The 20,789-nt window shown below is 45.6% G+C and overlaps 1 long non-coding RNA gene across 1 annotated transcript; it reads left to right on the top strand.

Annotated features, from left to right (window-relative positions):
• Positions 1–4,352: 4,352 nt before the first annotated feature.
• On the top strand, positions 4,353–20,434 carry LOC306917868. Its single transcript, XR_013789261.1, has 4 exons — positions 4,353–4,955; positions 15,191–15,472; positions 17,313–17,501; positions 18,080–20,434. It is a non-coding gene; the product is annotated as an uncharacterized lncRNA (long non-coding RNA).
• Positions 20,435–20,789: the final 355 nt, after the last annotated feature.

The following is a 20,789-nucleotide window of genomic DNA, read 5'->3' as shown; positions in this document are numbered from 1 at the left end:
AGACTGGTTTCTGAACTGCCCACAGCCCTCCTATGAGACAAAGACTGGAAGGTCCCTGGACCACCTGGAACCCCTCAAGGACCACTGGTGGTCCTCAATGACTTTTTTGTTGACGAAGTGTATCTGATTGATTGATTGTTTTTATTTCACAGTATGTAGAATGGGTACATTTCAAACGAAAGCACAAGTCAAAACAAACACTGCTTTCCATGATTAAGCATTATTATGTTCCTATGTGGCCAGAATGAGCCACATAGGAACTTTAACAATTTACTTGTTCGCCTCTTGAGAAAACACATTCATATATATATTCAGGCGCACTGTGTAAAAGTAGTAGGGAGACCAATAACTCCTTTCTGTATATTAATTAAATGGATAAGGTACACACAAGGTTCGTGTTTTTCACCAGGTAAAAGAGCATTGCAATTGAAGGTACCAGGAAGAAGGACTGAGGCGGAAACTGTTTTTGTAGGTGGTTACAATATCAAATTAGTTTATTTATCTAAGACAGAAGGCACTCTAAATGGCCGTATAAAACACACTTATTTATACATTCTAAAACCCCAATCCTAAAAACATATACAAACTAACTAAACCTAAAATAAACACTTAACCAAAAAGAAAAAAAAGGAAGGACGATCACTTGTTAAAACTGTTCATATCATCATTTGTGCCAGAGGTTGTGGACTAAAGTGCGGGGTGCATTCGGAGGACAATCAGCCCGGTGTCCCTGGGGCAGGCGTCTACTTCTTATTGATGTTTGTCAATTTTCCAGTAGATAATGAGGCAAAACAATTAGGTCTAATCAAAAGGTTTATTTGAAGATAATACAAAAATGAGAATAAGTCCAAAAGTAAAGTACAACGATGAATCCAAAAAGAATAGCTGTGCAAGCAGCCGATGAACCATACAGAAGTAGAGTCGCACTTGTTCCTCGGTTGTTAGTCTGGCATATTAGCTCCCTTCACTTTGGCTGCCCTCAGATTATATAGAGGATGATTTCACAACACAGATGATTTCAGAATATCACCGATACCGAGCCGGCCCACGAATATTCCGTAGCCTTTCCCAAGTTTCTACCAAAACACATTAGTCATCCTTTTCTCAGAACCTTCCAGAACATTTGGATACTGCCAGAACATTTGGATACTGCCAAAATGTCGACTTGACATGACAACAAGTTATCGTACTGCACAAAGCATCATACCATATTCCCCACCCAACCAGTTCTGATCTTGAGGGAGTAATCAGAATATCTGTGGTGTTGCAACACTGTACTGGTTCAGATGGAAACCACATGTCACACAAAGGACACAGTGCTGGGACCACATGAATACACTCAGTCAGAGAACAAATTGAAGCATACATAGGTCAAAGGGTTAATAGAATATACACCTGTTTATATAGAATGATACGCCTCTATATGTATGATTGATTCCTATACATTCTTTACACTGTAACACACATGAGACGTGGTGCCAATTCAACTGTTCCAAACATACATATCCTATACTAAGATGTAGCCGTAGACAGGTGCATACAGGTGAGTACTGTGTCGGTTCGATACTTACAGGCAAACCTGTCTGTGTCTGGCGTGCAGTACCACTGGTCCCCGTCCCCAGGGCTGGACTGGCCACAGGTCATACCGGGCATTTTCCCGGTGGGCCCGGTGGGCCGCGACCGCCAGTAGCCCATACATGGGCTACTGGCGGCCTGAGGGCCACATGTGGCCCCCACCTTCACTTAATGCAGCCCGCAGGTTAATATCAACTGTAGGCCCCCCAGTCTACAGTTGAGGGATGTTTATACCATCCCTCTACACTGGGGGTGCTGTTTATACCATCCCTCTACACTGGGGGCGCTGTTTATACCATCCCTCTACACTGGGGGTGCTGTTTATACCATCCCTCCCCACTGGGGACGCTGTTTATACCAGTCAGTCTGTCATACCATCCCTCCCCACTGGGGACGCTGTTTATACCAGTCAGTCTGTCATACCATCCCTCCCCACTGGGGACGCTGTTTATACCAGTCTCTCTGTCATACCATCCCTCCCCACTGGGGGGCACTGTTTATACCAGTCAGTCTGTCATACCATCCCTCCCCACTGGGGGCGCTGTTTATACCAGTCTCTCTGTCATATCATCCCTCCCCACTGGGGGCGCTGTTTATACCAGTCTCTCTGTCATACCATCCCTCCCCACTGGGGGCGCTGTTTATACCAGTCAGTCTGTTATACCACCCCCCCCCACTGGGGGTGCTGTTTATACCATCCCTCTACACTGGGGGTGCTGTTTATACCATCCCTCCCCACTGGGGACGCTGTTTATACCAGTCTCTCTGTCATACCATCCCTCCCCACTGGGGGCACTGTTTATACCAGTCAGTCTGTCATACCATCCCTCCACACTGGGCCCCCACATGTGGCCCCCACCTTCACCTAATGCGGCCCGCAGGTTAATATCAACTGGCGGCCTGAGGGCCACATGTGGCCCCCACCTTCACCTAATGCGGCCCGCAGGTTAATATCAACTGGCGGCCTGAGGGCCACATGTGGCCCCCACCTTCACCTAATGCGGCCCGCAGGTTAATATCAACTGGCGGCCTGATCTAACCTCTTAATTTTTATCTCAAAGTGCACCAAATTGAAGCATTTTCATGGCAAATTTACAGATTTTTCTGGACCCGGGGGGTCCACCCCTGCACTGCACCCCGGCGGTGCAGTGCAGGGGTGGGGCCACATAATATTATGTTGCTTAGGGCCACTAAACGCCTAGAACCGGCACTGTTTGTATCATTTATGTTGTTCTGTAAAAGTGGTGGTATTAGGGCTTGTTTGTGTGTGTGTGCCTCGACGGAGTGGGTGGTAGAGTTTCTGCTATCTGCGCGCTGGTTGTGGTGGGCCACACATGACCGGGCCGAATTTTTGTCCCAGTCCAGCCCTGCCCGTCCCTCTCCGTCCGGTGACCGCTGTCTAGGCTCGTCTCTCTCGACTCTCTGTCTCTGGATCTCCACCAGCGATGTCGATCCCAGAATGACTCGCTATTTCAATATCTATACTTTGTTTCACTCACTCTTTCCTCTACACAGCCACGCTCAAGTTGTCACTGTGCCGAATCGATAGCTGGCATGGGCACCGTGGTTCCAGTCCCCTCTGCACTGTCACGATCCTCTCTGTTACGGCACTCCTGGGAGCTTTCTGCCGGGACAACCTTACTCCTCGCTGCCTTCCTGCAGACTGAGGTCGGCCATTTGAATGCACCATGGGCCCGCCCCTCAGCAGCACGTGCATCCCAAGGGGCCAGTGAGGCTTTCCAACGTTGAAGCACTGGGCCCTAGTGGTAAGAGGATGGACTGCAGGCGGACCCGTGGAAGTATGATTGGGAAACCCCGTGCAGCTGGGCTTTAACGTTGAGCGCGTTTGCACTTCCGCATTTTGGGCACCAAATTTTGGTGCCCAAATCGAAAAAAAGGCGGAAGTAGAAGGCTTTTCCGGGTGCTTCAAAACGCCACTGAGCAACTTCCACTGACATGAATAGCGGGGGGGCGGAGCTTCGTGCCAGATCAGTCTCTATCCTTTTAATACTCTATGGCGCATCCGCCGCTCGTTAACCAACAGGAACAATGAGGAACTATTATTACACACACAATACATTTACATGTGGAAACAACACAATGCATTGCTGTGCTAGGATTATTATTGTTTAAACCACATAAATCCAGCATAAGGAAATAAAGAAAAATAAAAAAATAAACAGAGAAACCTTCTCCTTGACCCTCTCACAATTGCACTATGCTTTATATTGTGTCTAGAACATCCTTAATGTAAACGAGATAAGGGTTTATTATTCCTATAAATAAAGAATGTCAATCATCATCACCATCCATGTGTTCAGTAACAGTGTTTAACATTCATGTTATTCCTAAAGCTAGTGGAAGGCAGTCCATTCATCCTTACAAGTATTCAGTAACAGTTACACACCGCCTCCACCAGATGGCAGCAGAGAGGCAGAGGTGCATGCTCCGTGTGACACGTTGACCCGGAAGTAGATGCGTGTTGTTGGCAGGGTTGCCAAGTCTGCTTATTTCCCGTTACTTTTGGCTTAAGACTAATTATTAATATAATAAATGACCAAAACATTAATTATCATAGACATACATAGTATTTATAATGATAAATGCATCAAATCTTTTTATTAGCATTATATGGTCATATTATTGGGTTTGTTTTGGCTTGTTTTTCTTGATTTGGCTTTAAGAGTTGGCTTGTTTTTGGAGGTGGTTTGGCTTATTTCTCTCACTCAATGTGGCAACACTGGCAGTGGTTCTTTGTATTCAGCGTAATTGCGGAATCGGAGAGAAGCTTGTTGTTGATCCTGACCTAATCTAGAGAAAATAGAAATTTTCCACATTCTATAAGTTCTAAGTGTATTTAATACACATTCTATATTACAGTAGGAGCAGAAACATTTACACATTATATAAGTTTATGTTACATTAAGTCGGTTCTTCGGTGCCAATGAAATGTTGTGACGAGTCACGACCCGAAATCATCTCGGCTCTCCAGCGGTGTTTCCTCCTTCATTCAGCCCAGCTTCAAGTTCCATTCGTCGGCGTTGAAGCCAAGGAAACAGCGGTAGTTTGGAAGAGAGTCTCTTTGGTGTAAATGTCTCCTAAAGGAGGTAAAACGAGTCCAATGGAGTCTGTACGGCTGAAGATACATGAACACATGACGTCAGTGGTGGGAGAGGACATATTGTGCGTTTTGGACAAACACACAACAAGCGGTGATGTTTGTCGGCTCAGAGTGTTTGTGTTGGAGCGCCTCAGTGCGGCCGCACAGTTCATGGTCAACCTTTTCCAGAGAGAGATGGAGACACTAGAAACTCTGCTGGAGAAACAAAACAAACTGCTGGACATTGACTTTGATATGGACATCGATCTACACAATGCAGGTATGTGTGTTACACACACAACACCAAACTACACACTGCAGGAATGTGTGTTACACACACAACAGAAAAATACACACTGCAGGTAGGCTATGTGTGTTACACACACAACACCAAACTACACACTTCAGGTAAGCCTATGTGTGTTACACACGACACCAAACTACACACTTCAGGTATGTGTGTTACACACACAACACCAAACTACACACACACAGCACTAAACTAGTATACACTGCACAAGTGCACATACAATTTAGGGGCGACTGTGGCTCAAGAGGTAGAGCAGGTCGTCCAATGATCCATGGGTCGGCGGTTCGAATCCCGGCTCCTCCTGTCTACATGTCGAAGTGTCCTTGGGCAAGACACTGAACCCCAAATTGCTCCCGATGTGCTGGTTGGTACCTTGCATGGCTTCCGCTGCAATCGGTGTATGAATGTGTGCGTGAATGGGTGAATGTAATGCACAATCTATGTAAAGCGCCTTGGATAAAGGCGCTATATAAATGCACCATTTACCATTTACAATTTAGGCAGAGCGACTTACAGTAAGCAAGCACAAAACATGGTAATACATCAAATACATGAAAATAGTCAAGACTCATGTAAGCTAAGCTTACAGTGGAATATTGATATAACGAAACTATGTGTATACACTATAGAGTGCTATGTCTACATAAATATATATATAGACAAATAGGCATCTAATTTAAATAAATGTAGCCTATGCATTCGCCTGTAAGGTCGTCATGGCTAGGGCAAGTGCTATGTGCTAAGATGGAGTCGGAATAGGTGGGTTTTCAGACTACGGCGAAAGATTGCGAGTGAGTCTGCAGTTCTGATTACAATTCATTCCATAGTTTTGGGGCCAGATGGGAGAAGAGTTTGGGACGTGTGGAGTGTTGTCCCAGTGTTTTTAGTGAATGTACTTCCAGCTTCCCTGCGTTGGCTGATCTGAGCGAGCGGGAAGGTTTGTAGGATCCGATCAGACTTGCGAAATATGGGTGTGCCATACCTTTGGTTGCTTTGAATGCCAGCATCAGAACTTTATACTCTGTGCGGGCAGCGTCCGGGAGCCAATGGAGGGAGCGGAGAAGGGGGTAGACGTGTGAGAATTTTGGCTGGTTGAAAACCAAGCGAGCTGCGGCATTCTGGTTCAATTGGAGAGGTGTGCATGTGTGCATGCCGGTAGGGCAGTAAGGAGAGTTACCATAGTCAAGTTTTGATATGCAGGGCTGGGTGCAATAACCGCCATACCGCCGGTATACAACGCATACCGCGGTATCGGGTTCGTTACCGCGGTAAAAAAAAAAAAAGGTCCTAACCCTAACCCTAGTTCTAACCTTAACCCTGGGTTCTAAGCCTAAGTGCATATGGTTGATATGAAATAAAGTGTATCATAATAAACAGTGAGGCTAATCATATGCCAGCAACACCAGAGGGAGTTCAACAAACCATGTGCAACCCAGATTCGGCACAAACAAGTATTGATTGATTGATTGATTGAACTATTTATTAAGTTTGCAGAATTACAGTAGCCTACATTTCAAGCACAACTCCATACAAAGACTGTTAACTGCGAGTGGACGACCCAATAAAGCATTACACTTGTTTACAAGAGGGTCCACCTAAATTCATTTCACTCCTATGCCACAAAAATGTGGAACGCCCTACCAACTGTCATTAAGACATGTAAATCCCTTGACTCCACCCACCCACCCCTTTCCCCCCCACTGTATATGTTTTCCCCCCTTTTTTACCTCCTTTATGATGATTTCCTGTTTTTGGCTTTATAGAAGTGTATAGTGTACAAAATGTTATGATGAATTGAACAAGGTGGACCCTCTTGTAAACTAGTGTAATGCTTTATGGTGTCGTCCACTCACAGAGTAACAGTTAACAGTTTTTGTATTGAGTTGTGCAAATGTACTGTAAACTGTTAATACAAACTTAAATCAATCAATCAAGCAATAATGTTAACTCATGGCTTGGGGACTGGGGAGGCGCGCAGTTGCTGCGTGGTGTGGAGCGGCTGGAAGTTGAACCTTTCAATTCATCATATATTAAATCTATCAGTTAACTTGGAATTTGTTTAATATGTTTAAGATTTTAGGTTCCATGATGAGGGGACGTTTTTGAATGGTGACGTGTTTGTTTCATGCGATGCGCTGCTGAGCGGGCATTTCATTGGAGTGAGAATGGTTGCCATTGCGATTCCAAGTGAAGACAGTGTGCGGGATTCTTTTTTTCTCTACTTCTCAGTTCCAGTTATCCGACGCACCTGTAGGTGTGCAGAATGACTTTTTCTTAGTCAGTCAAAAGATAAAAACAGTTCTGTCCGTCCTGTCTGTACAGCTCTCTCTCTCTCTCCCTCCCTCTCCCCCTTTCTCTTCTCTCGCTGACAGACATCAATACAAAGTTGAAACCTGTTACAACGATGCGCCCTTATCCATAGGCTACACGTTTAGCCTAATGTTTCTCTCTCTCTCCCTTCCTTTCTCTTCTCGTCTCTCGCTGACAGACATCAATACAAAGTTGAAACCTGTTACAACGATGCGCCCTTATCCATAGGCTACACGTTTAGCCTAATGTTTCTCTCTCTCTCTCTCCCTTTCTCTTCTCGTCTCTCGCTGACAGACATCAATACAAAGTTGAAACCTGTTACAACGATGCGCCCTTATCCATAGGCTACACGTTTAGCCTAATGTTTCTCTCTCTCTCTCTCGCCCTTTCTCTTCTCGTCTCTCGCTGACAGACATCAATACAAAGTTGAAACCGTTACAACGATGCGCCCTTATCCATAGGCTACACGTTTAGCCTAATGTTTCTCTCTCTCTCTGACGGTCTGAGCAATGCATGATGCACCTGGCTGTTACAATAGCGCGAGGTATTAATATTCGCTCAAAACAAAGTCGGACAATGTTTTAAATTAGGCTACTCCAAACCAGACCCACCTATAAATGTTGTCTGTTGTGACATCAATGGGATCGCAGGAAAAAGACATAACGTCATAACGGCGGTATGGGGGCCGACAATAACCGCGGTAATACAAATCCCATACCGCCCTATGACTGATGTCTGGATAAGGAGCTGGGCTGACTCCTGGGTGAGGAAGGGTCTGATTTGCAGGTATATGCCATAACACCAACACCAAACTACACACTGTGTGTGTGTGTGTGTGTGTGTGTGTGTGTGGTGTGTGTGTGTGTGTGTGTGTGTGTGTGTGCGTGCGTGCGTGATGCTAATCTTTGGGGGGGAAACGACCCGCGGGTGCCCGATTCATATTTTGACCCGTCCCGCCAAAATGTCATGTGTGTGTGCGTGTGTATGGGGTAGCCTATGATTTAGACTCGTGGATGTATTTTATCGATTTTTACATTTTCATATCTACGAGAGTCTAAGTGCTCCTTCCCCTGCAGTCAATGCAGAGACACCAGCTCAACCCTTAGAGCTCCGAACATGTACGAATGTAAAATATAAGTTGCTCACCGCAATGTCCCAGATGTTAGATAGGCCTACAGTGTGCTTGTGCAATGTAGTAGTCCGTAGTCAAATAAAGAACTGTTTTAATCCCGTTTGTGGACGATTCTGTCTGAAGTAGTGAGGGGGCACATCTGATGAAAGCCATAATTACGCTCAATGTTAACAGGAAGTAAACAAGGGGGAAATGCTGTTTGCTCCACAATACACATAAATAAAAACAGTAAATAAATAACCTGTAATACTAATACCACAGCAAAGTCCATTGTTCATTTAGACTTGTTTAGCAGTCTTACAGCCTGGGGGAGAAAACTGTTCTTCAGTCTGCTTGTGCTGGCCTTGATGCTCTGGTACCTCTTCCCTGAGGGAAACAGTGTGGACAGACTGTTATGAGGGTGTCTTTGGTCCTTGATGCTCTGGTACCTCTTCCCTGAGGGAAACAGTGTGAACAGACTAAGTTACGTATGTAACTGTGGTTCTATGAATTCTGGATGACTGCCAGGCAGTGCTTATCACTGGATGATATCCGTCTCACGTACGTGCAGGTCGAGTAAATAATAACAACAAAGTCACGGATGTGACATGATGACGGTGGGCGTGGAGCGCAGTAGTCACTAATGACTTCCCTGTGGAATCTTCTCGCGAGATTCCGAGTGAACTCTGGCAGTCATCCAGAATTCATAGAACCACAGTTACATATGTAACCTACGTTCTATTTCATTCTTACTGAGTGCTTAACACTGGATGACTAGTACCAACGAACCCCCGGCTAGGTAAGGGACCCCCAGAACAGCAGTCGCAACTGCATTAGTTGCCGCTAAATTAACCATATAGAACCGGGCAAAAGTACACGGTGCGGCCCATGAGGCCACAGCACAAATCTCGCTCAGAGGAACCCCTCGTAGTGCCGCCCAGGAAGTGGAAACACTTCTGGTGGAGTGGCCTCTGACATTGTGAGGCAGTGGCAGGCCTCTTTTCCCACGATTTTGTAACCCATTTTTCACCCCTGTGTCAATTATCTAATGTGATCCTGGGCTCTACACACCCTCCGCCAACCTAGTCCCCATATATGGGCGACATGGGGAGAGCAACGGACTTGAACTCATGCTTCCTTCATGCCTGAGTGTCCAAGTTGCTCCTTTACACCTGACAGGGGGGAGTTTCCCTGGTTGGACGTAGCACGTGGAAGGAACATGTTATTCCAACCAGTTACTTTCCCCTCCATCAGGCGCCCCGGCTGGCCAGGTGGAGGCAGTTTAGAGACCAGGATTACTGCATGTTTTTTGTGAGGGTACCTACCCTAGGGGACACGGGGAGAACATGCAAACTCCACACAGAAAGGCCCTTTCACAAACCCGCCTTCGGGTATGGGCACTGATGACGCGGAGGAGGAAACACGCCGCCAGCACCCACAGCGTCCCGAGCGGGAATCGAACCCAGGACCTTCTAGCTGTGAGGCGACAGCATTACCAACTGTGCCACCGTGCCCCCGTGTGGCAGGCCTCTTGACCTGTATGCCTCCTCAATCACCATGACAACCCATTTTGAAAGCCTCTGCTTGGACAGGGCCTGCCCCTTCCTGTGCCCGCCGAAGTCTGTGTAGCGTTAACGCTATCAGTGGGAAAGGTGGGAATGCATAGAGGACATCTGGCCACGGGTGTGCCAGAGCATCCTGTCCTAACAGGCTCGATGTCTCCATCAGGGAGAACCAAGGAGGGCAATGTGTTGTGGACTCCGAGGCAAACAGGTCCACTTCCGCTGTGCCGTATCTGCGCCAGATCTCCTCTACTACCTCTGGGTGGAGTCTCCACTCCCCTGAGGGAGGCTTCTGGCGGGACAGAAAATCTGCCACCACATTCTGTGGCCCTGGCAGAAACATAGCCCTCAGGCTTAAAAAGCGAGGTAAAGCCCACACGAGGAGTTGCCGTGCCACCCGTAGTGATAGGGTCGATCTGGTCCCCCCCTGGCGGTTTATGTGGTAGACAGCTGACTTGTTGTCGGACCGCACAAGCACATGCCTGCCCTTCAGCTGCAGAGCAAAGTGTCGAAGTGCTAGGAATATAGCACGAAGCTCGAGCACATTTATGTGCTGTGTCAACTCTTGTCCTGTCCAGAGCCCCCTCACAGCTCTGCGTTGCCATACAGCCTGTCCCTCCAGGGCTGCAGTGTGAGAAGGCAGCTGCTGGACACCCTGACTCTCCTGGACATGTGGCATTTGGGGTCTAGATGTAGACCATTGACCCAGATCTGGAATGGCCGCAGCCGCAGGAGACCCAGTGAATATCCGAGGGGCCAGGGAAATCCCAAACGGGAGCACCCTGAACTGGTAGGCTCTGCCTTCGAATGCAAAGCGCAGATACTGCCTGTGGTGCAGGGCAATAGGGACGTGGAAATATGCGTCCTTTAAGTCGATCGATGTGAACCAGCTGTGCGTTGTGACCGCCTGGAGCACATCAGCTGTCCTCAACATATGGAAGGGTAACACCTTCAGATAGGTGTTGAGCCTGCGCAAGTCCAGTATAGGACGGAAACCATCTTTCTTTGTGACCAAAAAATACATGTAAAACCCACCTTGCTGTGTCTGCAGATCGAGTTCTTCGATGGTATTCTTCTCCAGGAGGGTGGCCACCTCCTGCCTGAGTGCCTGGGATTCCGTGGGATCCTTCATGATGGTCATCTTGATCCCACTGTGAACGGGGGGCCGGTGGCGGAACTGGATATTGTACCCTTGGGAGAGCGTGGCCACCACCCAAGGGTCTGAAGCGGAGCTTTCCCAGTAGCTGAGATGCTGCTGGGAGAAGCGTCCCACCGCCAGCCCCGGGCATTCAGGGCCTACTCCTCTGGCCCTTCTGGTCTCTAGGCGGGCGAAACCCAACCCCCAAGTCCTCTGAGGTGCCGGGCGAGAGGGGCCACGGCGACGTTGGTCGGTCAGTCTGTAGTTCGAGGCCCTTGGGTAGCTGTCTTGCTGCAATGGTGGCCGAGAGCGGCTGGTTCCATAACCTGGTGCAGACCGTTGCCTCGGTACTGGGGGAGGCCCCTTGAGGCTGGCAAACTGCTTCCTTCTGTCGTTAGCTTGGACGCTACGCTCCAAGGCTTGCTGTGCCGCAGCACCAAACACCTCCCCAGGAATTACGGGGAGTTTACGGAGGACTGTCCGGCATTGCTCAGGTAGTGGGGATTGGGCCAACCACACCGGTCTGCGAGCTACGGTTAATGTTGACAGTAGTCTGCTAAGCTCTGTTATGTACGCCAATGACTCCAGAGAAGCGTCACTCAGGTTCTGGACGGAAGCATCCACACCTGGATTGGCATTCGCGCCCGACGAAGCCTCTACACCTGAGGGGGCATCCGTGCCCGAGGATTGTAGAGAGTGGGACAGAGCCAGCATAATGTGGGACATTGAATTTCCAATGTGGCCTATCCGCATATAGCTCTTGACCAGTAGGTCGTCTGTAGTGCGGCACTGGGGCCTGGGACAGCGGGACACCGGTCGCAGGGCCTCATCAGGTGAGCAAACTAGGGAGGTAATTGATGGCTCCACGGATGGCGCTTTATCAAGCCCATACTTGGCAGCGTCTTGCATAGAGGCCAAGGCCCTATCATCAGAGACATGGTGGGTCTTGGTCTTGGTGTTGGGGTCTACCCAGCATTTGTGGAGCTCTTTAATGTATCCCTCGGAGACGGAGACACTGCTGTAGCAGCAGCCTCATCCAGGCCCAAGCGCGCCAGCGCCATGCAGATCACAGGCTTAATAGAGGTCGGGTTAGACCCGGAATCCCCTCTGACTTCACTGCTCGACCGTGACGAGCGGGTGTATAAAGTCCTGGCGGCCGTCTCTGCCTCCTCTTGTGCGGGTTCATCACCAAAGTCAGTGCAGGAAGCCCTTGTGGATACCGAGTCCTCATCCCACGCTGGGGAGGAGGCGGCAGATTGTAGAGCATCGGCCTGTAGGTCGCCGGCCTGGGGAACAGGCCTATCTGGCTGAAGGTTCAGGAGTAGCTCCTTCGTCTCAGCGAATTGGGATGCCAAGGTGTCTACCTTAGCAGCCAACGGGTCCGCCTTAGTACGCCTAGCTGAGGGGGCATCTTTTCTGGCCCTCTTATGCAGGGTCTTCCGAGATGTAGAGGCCCTCTGCCACTTATCTGCAGGGGCACCAGATGGGGGAATCATCTGGCTCTCTGGCTGCTGATCTTGCACCTCAGCAAGCCTGGCCAGCTTCAGGTCCCGAGACATGTAGCTGCAGTTCATGCATTGGCCCTCGGTTATCCCCTGCTTCAGGTGTGCTACGCCCAGGCATTGGGGCATTCATCATGGCCATCATCGTCCCCCAGTGGAGCCATGCAAACAGCGCAAGGGTGCATGATCTTGCACCTCAGCAAGCCTGGCCAGCTTCAGGTCCCGAGACATGTAGCTGCAGTTCATGCATTGGCCCTCGGTTATCCCCTGCTTCAGGTGTGCTACGCCCAGGCATTTGGGGCATTCATCATGGCCATCATCGTCCCCCAGTGGAGCCATGCAAACAGCGCAAGGGTGCAAGTACTAGAGCGAAGGCACTCGTAAACAGAATTGTACTGTGGAACACTACTATGGTGGCTATGGAGCGGAGACACTCCAAGACACGTGAAATACCCACAAGTGGAACCACTCTTTTGGGAATAACTATGAATATTAAATTATAAACAAGCTCTGTAATGAGCGCAAACACTCAACAGGCAAGCAATAAACTTAGGTTGTTTACTGAACGAGCAAAACACCCTCCAGACAATTCAAACAAAATCTGCTATATAGATATAGTTATGAATAAGCTACTGTAATGAGTGCAGACACTCAACAGGCAAACAATAAACTTATATAGGTTGTTTACTGAACGAGCAAAACACCCGCCAGACAATTCAAACAAAATCTACTATATAGATAGTTATAAATAAGCTCTGTAATGAGCGCAGACGCTCAACAGGGAAACGATAAACTTAGCTGTTTACTGAAAACAAGCAAAAATACTGAAAACAAGCAAAACATCATACAATAATGATAAGTTTTATAAATTGGCTCTGTAATGAGCGCAAACGCTCAACAAGCAAGCAGTTAACTTAGGTTGTTTATACTGGAACGAGTAAAGCACCCGCCAGATAATGTAAACAGAAATTGAATAACGTTTAACAACTAAACAAAGGAAAGAAAGGAGACCGAAATCAGACTCTTATTATTATTATTATTATTTATTATTATTATTATATTATATATATATATATATATAATATATACAAACCTATAGCGTCTCCAGCAGCATGGCCAGTGCAAACACCGGCTTGCTGAGAGTACAAAAGTGTGTCTTTATCGCAGCCCTTGGAGGACGCAACGCGATGCTCCAACCTTACCTTAAGGTTACAGGGCTCCCGGTGACAAGACGGTAGTTTAATTATATGAGTATCTCTCAATAAAGGAATAACCTCAAACCTGCTACGCGCCTGCGAGAAGATCAAAAGGGAAGTCATTAGTGAAGGCTGTGGCTTATGCACGCTGACTACTGAGCTCCACGCCCACCGTCATCATGTCACATCCGTGACTTTGTTGTTATTATTTACTCGACCTGCACGTACGTGAGACGGATATCATCCAGTGTTAAGCACTGCCTCTGGCAGTCAGTAAGAATGAACTGTTATGACGGTGTGTTTGGTCCTTGATGCTCTGGTACCTCTTCCCTGAGGGAAACGGTGTGAACAGAATGTTATGAGGGTGTGTTTGGTCCTTGATGCTCTGGTACCTCTTCCCTGAGGGAAACAGTGTGAACAGACTGTTATGAGGCTGTGTTTGGTCCTTGGTGATCCTCATAGAAGTACCTGATGGTTTGTGGACTCAGGCTGAACTTCTGGAGGCGTCTGAGTCCATATAGGCGCTGTAGGGCTTTTGCAAACACCATAGTCGTGTGAGCCTCCCATTTCAGTCTCTCATGAATGAATGGTCATCTGAGTTACTACAGGGAGGGGGGGGGGGGATTTATGTTATTGGAAGAAGAAAATAATACATCCACCACTTGAGTACGAGCATCCCCATGCTGAGGGGAACATTAGACAAAATGTCAATCTATAATCTCACAGCGCCTTGCTTTGCGAGGCATTGTGAGCTTGTAGATCGGCTATTTCAGGCACAGAGGTTTGGTGTAGATTCAGAGAGAAAATGATAGAATAGTCAGTAGGTTAACAATTATATTAAAATATGTTTCAATGATTCAATTCATGATACGATTCGAATCCAGATATTAGGTTCACGGTACGATTATTCACGATGTTTTTAAACACAATTAATTTCCAGACAAATGACCGACCAAACCATATTGTTTTTTAATTAATATTAATATTTCAGCTGCATTCTCACCAACAATAAAACACTATTTATTATTTTTAACCATTTATTTCATTCGGATTAGTGGAGAAAAGTTAAGCTAGAGCTAAAAAAAGAAAAGAAAAAAAGGCCCCTGGGAATGTGCCAAAATTGCTCATATGGTAGATCCGGCCCTGTCAATGTTAAGATGAAGAAAAAACAAAACGAGCCCGGACACACAGACACGAGGCCCTCTTCTAGTCTACGCCTTGCCTATTCCAGGACTCGGAGCCTCGTTGTAAAACGGATACTTATTTTTTAAACAATGGTGATCCAGACAAAACCAATAGGAGAATAAATGTCATCTAATGATAAAAGCATTTGAGTTGTTGAGCTGATGCTAACCTCTTCTCTCCTCCTTATGTCTGTGTGTAAAGAGGTTACATCTGAATATGAGAAGTGGAGATCCAGTCTGGTCCAGGAGGAACCACAACCTCCACAGCATCAGAGGAGATCCAGTCTGGTCCAGGACAAACCACAACCTCCACAGCATCAGAGGAGATCCAGTCTGGTCCAGGAGGAACCACAACATCAGAGGAGATCCAGTCTGGTCCAGGAGGAACCACAACCTCCACACATTAAAGAGGAACAGGATGAGGAGGCTGATGTGTCATCATTGACATTACTACACTGGGAGACGAGCTGTGACACTCTCTCAGGTAAATAAAATTAAATATCACTTTATCGATTCTAATCTAACAAGCAATGTTATGACTCTTGTAGATCTGCTATTTTTTAATAGGCAAAGTATGAAATATGGCTTAACACATTTTGTGCCCAAAACGTCTGTGGACGTCATGGGTATTACCGCACGTGCATAGCCCAAGACGTCTGTGGACGTTTTTATTAAAAAAAATCAGAAAAATCAAAACACTTTTTTTTTTTTTTTTTTTTAACACGTGGTGCCAAAGTTTTTTTTTTTCGCCATTGAGAATGCATTTGGCGTTTAAATTAAATAACTCAGAAACTATAAAACATTTCAAAGTAAAAAGTTCCAGCATGTGTCTCCACAGTCAGCTGAATTATAAAAAATGTGAATGGATTTTCTAGGTGAAAGTGATTTTGGGCAGTTAAGCGTGGGCTCTCAATGTGTTAAGTGTTCTTCTTAACTTAACTCTTTCGGCACCACAGCACCATCTGGTGGAGTTATCTTGCCGCCATGCCTGTATTCTCAATGGTGAGCACTTTTAGTTTGAAAGCCGGTTTGGCCAGAAACTGAGAGTCAGGAAGTAAAAATATGCTGTGTAACATGTCCCGCGATTGTCATTTAATCCACCCAAAACGTTTAGAGAAAGGAGCCACAAATCAAGCTTGTTTTTGGTCTAAAAAGAAAAATCCTCCTGTCCACATGTGGAAGTGTCCTTGGGCAAGACACTGAACCCGACACTGCCTCCAATGAGTTGGTCGTTGTGAGCTCACCACCATTGGTGTGTGAATGTGGGAAGTTAGGACGCTGGCGTCGACTGTTTGCTGCTTCACCTCCCAATGTATGAATTCATGAACCATTGTATAGCGCTTTGAGCACTTGGACAAGCGCTATAAAAATGCAATTCATTAATATGATACATATCTTATAGTGTAGTGTAGTATAGTGTATTCATGACACAGGAACAGCCTTATTACTTGCGCAAGCAGAGCGTGCAAGTAATGTTTTTTGTCCGGTGCTCCGATGCGTATGTCCCGTGGCAGCGTATGACGTAATGATTCATTTGTGCTTGATATGGCATTGGTGTCAGATTACATACATGGATACATGCGGGGGCATTACCTTTAATCCACCCGACACTGAAACATATCATTATTACGTCACCATCGAGAGCCAGTTCTACCCTGGCATTGGTACATATCTTCATCACGTCATACGGAGCTACGGACATACGCATCAAACGACCCAAGTAACCACAGTATACTGCTAATCAACCTACTTGCGCAAGCAGAGCGTGCAAGTAATGTTGTTTATCCGGTGCTCCGATGCGTATGTCCGTGGATGCGTATGACGTAATGATTAATTTGTGCAGATTACATACATGTATACATAGGGGCATTACCTTTAATCCACCCGACACTGAAATACATCATTATTATGTCACCATCGAGAGCCAGTTATACCCTGGCATTGGTACATATCTTCATCACGTCATATGCAAGTAACCACAGTATACTGCTAATCAATTTACAAATTACATATATACATAGAGCCTCAACCACCTTGCCCCGAAGAAGGCCAAGCCCCCCAAGCAGTCCCAGACCGCGGCAGATAGCACCAGGCCAGCGCCTGATAAGAAAGCTAAATTCTATTCCATTTATTTCACAGAGAGGCTGAAATTTGAAAGTTCGTAGCGGTCGACAGTACTTGCGCGCTCTGCTTGCGCACTGGCCTACTTGTGTGCAACACGCAAGTAGGCACTCGACAGAGTGCAGTTCTAGTTATTAAAGTTGTTATCCATGTCACATCAAAGTCCTTATTAGTAAAGTATTTATTGTATTCCTTCATTCCAGATCAGTGTGTGGAGTCCACTCTGCAGGTGAAGATCAGTTCTCCAGCCACAACTGGTTCTATTGAACAGGTACCTGAAGACCACCTTAAACAGGAACCTGAAGACCACCTTAAACAGGAATCTGAAGACCACCTTAAACAGGAACCCGAAGACCACCTTAAACAGGAACCTGAAGACCACATGGATCTCAGTAAGTTTAACGCACTGTCTTTCTTCTATTGGTGAAAGTGGGTCAGTACTAAGGGTGTAAATATGTCTTTATTTATTTTATTGGTGAAAGTGGGTCGGTACTGAGGGTGTAAAGATGAACCGATATGAATCGGTTATCGACTTAAGCATTAACAATGTGACTACATCTTAGAGTATATAACAATGTGACTACATCTTAGAGTATATATTAATAGACGGCACCCGGAGGAAACCCTGAGGCGAAATGGACATAGTGGCCGAATTTGTCATTGCAGCTCGAGCCTGTTGACTATCATTGCGCACGTTCATGTTATTGGGCCCATGACACGTGAACGAATGTTTTATACGTGAACGCGCACAAACGGCGCAATGAGACAACGCCAGCGTCGGCTTCGTTTCCAAGGCAACAATCACACCCTCAAATGCAAATAAACGTCAACGACCAGGATCCCAGGACTCTCCACAATGTTGGAAAATGTGGAGAAAGAGTAATCTGTTGATACTTCTTCCAGGCACTACTCTGCTCTGAGTTACAAGATTCAAACCTTTTATAGAGTCTCCTTGTATTGTTTTTCCTAGACTTTCTGCACGTCGTTGTGTGTAAAGAGGAGGTTCCACCTGAAGAGGAGAGGAGCTGCAGTCTGGTCCAGGAGGAACCACAACCTCCACACATTAAAGAGGAACAGGAGGAGCTACTTCAAAGACCAGAAGAGGCTGGTGGGTCAACGTTGACATTACTAGCAGTGGAAAGTGAAGATGATGATGAAAACAGAGAGACAGAGCCTGTAGCCGGAACCTCAACTGAACACATGAAAACACAAGCTGATGTAGAGGACTGTGGAAGAACATCACAACCAACTAGTGATGAGCAGCTCATCTCTTCACACTGTTCTGAATCTGACACTGAAGACAGTGATGAGTGGGAGGAGACTATGGGAGATCAGTCAGCTTTAAACACACTGAAATCACAAAACACACAAAATGTGGGAGGACAGCTCAAGCTGTCCCAGGACCTGAAATCATCCAAACAACCTGAGTCCATGAGGAGTCACACAGGGAAGAAAGGTTTTAGCTGTACAGAGTGTGGCAGAATGTTTAATCTAAAGGGGAATCTAAACAAACACATGAGGATTCATACAGGGAAGAAAGATTTTAGCTGTACAGAGTGTGGTAAAATGTTTAATCTAAAGGCAACTCTAAAAACACACATGATTCATACAGGTGAAAAACCCTGTACTTGTACAGTATGTGGTACAGGCTTTACTCAGACGCAGCATCTAAAATCACACATGAGGACTCATACAGGTGAAAAGCCCTTCTCTTGTACAGTGTGTGGTAATGGCTTTACTGAGAGAGGTAGTCTAAAAGCACACATGAGGATTCATACAGGTGAAAAACCCTATACTTGTACAGTATGTGGTAAAGGCTTTATTCAGACGAGTAATCTAAAAACACACATGATGACTCATACGGGCGAAAAGCCCCATACTTGTACAGTATGTGGTAAAGGCTGTAATAGTACATTTAATCTAAAAACACACATGAGGACTCATACAGGCGAAAAGCCATTTCTTTGCACAATATGTGGTACAGGCTTTACTCAGACGCAGCATCTAAAATCACACATGAGGACTCATACAGGTGGAAAGCCCTTCTCTTGTACAGTGTGTGGTAATGGCTTTACTGAGAGAGGTAGTCTAAAAGCACACATGTGGATTCATACGGGCGAAAAGCCCCATACTTGTATAGTATGTGGTAAAGGCTGTAATAGTACATTTAATCTAAAAACACACATGAGAACTCATACAGGCGAAAAGCCATTTCCTTGCACAATATGTGGTACAGGCTTTACTCAGACGCAGCATCTAAAATCACACATGAGGACTCATACAGGTGAAAAGCCCTTCTCTTGTACAGTGTGTGGTAATGGCTTTACTGAGAGAGGTAGTCTAAAAGCACACATGAGGATTCATACAGGTGAAAAACCCTATACTTGTACAGTATGTGGTAAAGGCTTTACTCAGACGAGTAATCTAAAATCACACATGAGGACTCATACAGGCGAAAAGGCTTTATTCAGACGAGTAATCTAAAAACACACATGATGACTCATACGGGCGAAAAGCCCCATACTTGTATAGTATGTGGTAAAGGCTGTAATAGTACATTTAATCTAAAAACACACATGAGGACTCATACAGGCGAAAAGCCATTTATTTGCACAATATGTGGTAAAGGCTGTGTTAACACAAGTAATCTAAAAACACACATGATGACTCATACAGGCAAAAAGCCTTTTTCCTGTACAGTATGTAGTAAAGGCTTTAATCATACGAGTAATCTAAAAAGACACATGAGGACTCATACAGGTGAAAGCCTTTAGTTTAAGACATATGATCAGTCAAAGCCTTTAGGTTAAGACATATGATCAGTCAGTCTAATCCAGGATGATAATGATGCAAAAGCAGAATAATTACATAATCTGACAATATCAACATGACTGAATAAAACACACATTAATAGTTTCTTGTGATGTATTTTTGTTTCATCGTGTGTATGGATCTTATTTTCTATCCAACATGATGGAATTTCATGTTTATTTTCTCTTGCATTATTCCCTCCAGCTCATAGGTTACTTGTAGTACAATATGATCATCAGTGTGTGTCCGGTCAGGATTTAAAGTCATATTCATTAATATTCATGCAATAATTATTATGTTCATTGATATGCAATAAATAATGGTGCAGTAAAGTGCTGACAAGCTGCTGGGTTTGAGACAGTTGAGTTAGTTTGTTTGACTTTGATCGTTTATATTCTGCAGAGTTTAGTCTCTTTATTGAGGTGTTTTTCTGAACTTAAAGAAACTCTTTTATACCTGGGTTACGGTTATGGAAATATTGATAATGTTTTAGTTTTCTTGGTTTAATAAAGGTTTCAACACTACAGGTTCTCTATGTGTGATTTATCATTACAGAAATGTTATCAAAGATGTGTTGTATTTACCCCATAACTACTGTGAACAATACAGTCATTTTACAGCCTGTATACCTTGTGCTGAAGCTGTTACTACAGAGTACATGAGTAAGTATTAATTTTACACTCTGCATACATTGTAATACTATTCAAATTATTATTACAGTCGTGGTGGTTGTTGTTTATGTGACTGTTGGTCAGTTGGAAACTAGCCTACCTCAAATCTCAACCCGCACGCACACACGCACACAACAGTGTTTTTTACATCATAGTGTCTGAGCAAATCGGCTATTTTATGTCATGATCTACGATGAT

The sequence above is a fragment of the Electrona antarctica genome (genome assembly GCF_951216825.1).
Source record: "Electrona antarctica genome assembly, chromosome: 2".
Lineage (NCBI taxonomy): Eukaryota > Metazoa > Chordata > Actinopteri > Myctophiformes > Myctophidae > Electrona > Electrona antarctica.
This window is presented reverse-complemented; position numbering and strand designations above follow the sequence as displayed.